This window comes from Orycteropus afer, unplaced genomic scaffold (genome assembly GCF_000298275.1).
Source record: "Orycteropus afer afer isolate SDZICR_OR568_19922 unplaced genomic scaffold, OryAfe1.0 scaffold00402, whole genome shotgun sequence".
Lineage (NCBI taxonomy): Eukaryota > Metazoa > Chordata > Mammalia > Tubulidentata > Orycteropodidae > Orycteropus > Orycteropus afer.
The window spans coordinates 2,714,347-2,717,006 of record NW_006921989.1 but is presented as its reverse complement, the minus strand read 5'-3'; positions in this window follow the sequence as shown (position 1 = coordinate 2,717,006).

The window sequence follows — 2,660 nt, the reverse complement described above, 5'->3', positions numbered from 1 at the left end:
GGCCTGGGGAGTGAGGCTGTGAGGGGACAAAGGCCTAGAGAGTCCAGGCTCTGCAGCCAGGCTGCCTGATTCAGACTGTACTTACCAGTCTGGGCCTGTCTAACCTCGGTTTCCTCATATGTTCAGCAAAAGTGTTAACAGAACCTTTCTTACAAGGCTGATGTGAGGATGAAGTCAGCCTAAGTCCATCATGGACCTAGATCAGATGAGACACAGCAGAGATGGGCAGTGAGGGCTAGTGTCCTGTGACTATTCTCTGGCCCTGGGTGATATGTTCTGGGGTGCTGGGACCAGGATGCCCCCTCAGGGCCCTTGATGGCTCAATAAGCCAACAAGTTGGCACTCCTGCCCTTGGACTGGTGCCTGGCACCCACAGTGCTGGGACCTGGCTCTGTTCTTAGGTCCAGGTGTGGATTATTCAGGCCCTGGACTTTTTCCTCCTTGACTTCTGCTGGGAAAGGGAGGAAAGTACTGGCATGAGTCAAAATCCTGAGCCTGGCATCTGAGGCCCTGAAGCCCCAGAGCTGCTCCTTAGACTCCCCTTTTCCCCGAGTGTCACCTTCATTCATAGATAGGCCTTTGCCCATGCTGTTCCTTCCACCTGAATCCTATTCCTCCTCTCCTCTAGACCTTACGGTTTTAGCCTCCTTGCAAGTCTCTGCTCACTGTCATGTCCTCTGGGCAGGGAGCATATTCCCTGTATTCTCCTAGACATAGAGGAGTGGATGAGACTGTACTCCACAGAGGACTGGGGCTATTCCTGATTCATTTCTACATCCTTGTTCCTGGAACAGAATACTGAATAAATGAGTGAATGACTTGGGGGAGGAATGAATGGAGTTCCACCAGCTGGGTGTGGGCCCTCTGTGCTGTTCTGACACTGCTACCCCTCCTGGGTTTGTCATGATCAGTGAGTCATTCTCCCTACTGGACCATGGTCATCCCCAAAGCCTCTCCCTGGAGCCCAGTGTCTGGTACATGGCAGAGGTGCAATGTGTCTGTGTGAGAGGTTGATGACTCAGACACACTACTCCAGGTGAGGCTACGGTGACGATGGTTTCCATCCTCCTCCCCAGTCCCCTGTGAACTCAGATAGTTGATCACATTTCAAAATGTTGCATTCCATGTCCACCACTAAGGTCAAAGCTCTGACTTCAATGTTCTCACCCTCAGTCAGGGAATCTGTGATGTTCTTACCTTTCTTTCCCACCTCCTCCACTTGCTGTTATTCTAGGCCATTCAGAGATGAAAACCAGGACTTATGGGGTAGTGAGAGGAGGAGGAGAATGATGCTTTCTTCCAAACGTGCTGTAGGAGCAAAGACTCTGAGTCATGAGGGACAGGCTGGCTTGACCGAGTCCTTCTGGGCCATGTTGATGGTTCCTGAAAGGCAATTCCACAGCTGGTCAGAGTGACTGCAGAGAGCCCAGTCTGCCCTGTGCCCAAGGCTCAGCAACTCATGGATATGGGGAGGGGCCCCAGGGCCATGAGGAGGGAGCCCAGGGACATGAAGAGGTGCTCCCAGGAGGCAACCCTCCATTATCTCCTTTGGGAACCTTTATCTTTCCTGGAAACAGACTATTTATAATAAGTCCAGGTGCTCAGTTTGGGAGTTTCTTCAATTCTCCTCATGTGCTTTGCATGGGCTTATAGCTGCATGGGAAAGTCACTGGACCTCTCTGACCCTCTGTTTTCTCGTCTGTAAAAGGGAACAGTAATTGTAAATATAACCACACCATCCTCACAGGGTTCCTGGAAGGATTCAATAAAATCACCACAGCATGGCTCACGGCAAGGAAGCAGTCAATGCCGAATGATTATCCTCATTCACTAACCCTGCTACTCATTCAACAGGTGTTTGTTGAGCCTGTTGCACCCAAAAACACTGGGACAAATTGGAATGTTTAGAAAATCAACATATTGATGTAAATTAAAATTAAATTCCCTGAAGTGACAGTGGATTTCCTGCTTACTGCTGCCACCACCAGAAAGGCTTCCAGGCCTTAACAGGCCAGGCTAAGTCCCATCACCTGTGCTTGACTCTTCCACCTGCAGGCCCTGAGGCCAGATGGGTGAGATTCTGATTTACCCTGCCTCATCCCTGGGCCTGGAGAGAGAGCAAGCTCTTAGCTTGTTGGCTGAGAGAATGAATGGAGAGGGAGGAGGCAGGTCTGCAGTGAGGGAACCAGAGGTAAGGCCACCAGAGTGGGGGTGTTAGACCTTGGCAGTGGGTCAGGGACCCATGAGGCTGGGAGCCTAGGGGGTCCCTGCTACTACTGCTGGTACTGTGCTCTTGGCCCAGAAAGGGGTTCCCCAGAGCACTGGGCCACCCAGACCACACTGGGCCCCTTAGCCCAAAGATCCCAAAAGGGGAGGGGGAGTGGTTTCTGCCCCAATCTTGTTTTGAACACTCCTTTCTTTCCTGGAGCATCTGCACTAGCTATTCCTCATCATGGGGTCACCTCCCGGCACCCTGGGACTTCTGTGCTCAGGAACAGATTGACGGCAGTTGGAAAAATTCTTCACCAAGGGCTGGAGTCATGGCTGAGGGGGACCCTCTGTTACCCCGGGCTGCAGTGTGAGTGATGCGAGTGGTGCCCTCTGTGGCTGCTGCCCCCTTGCCCGGCACTCCTTCCCAGCCCAGGGTGTGTGCAAGGCAA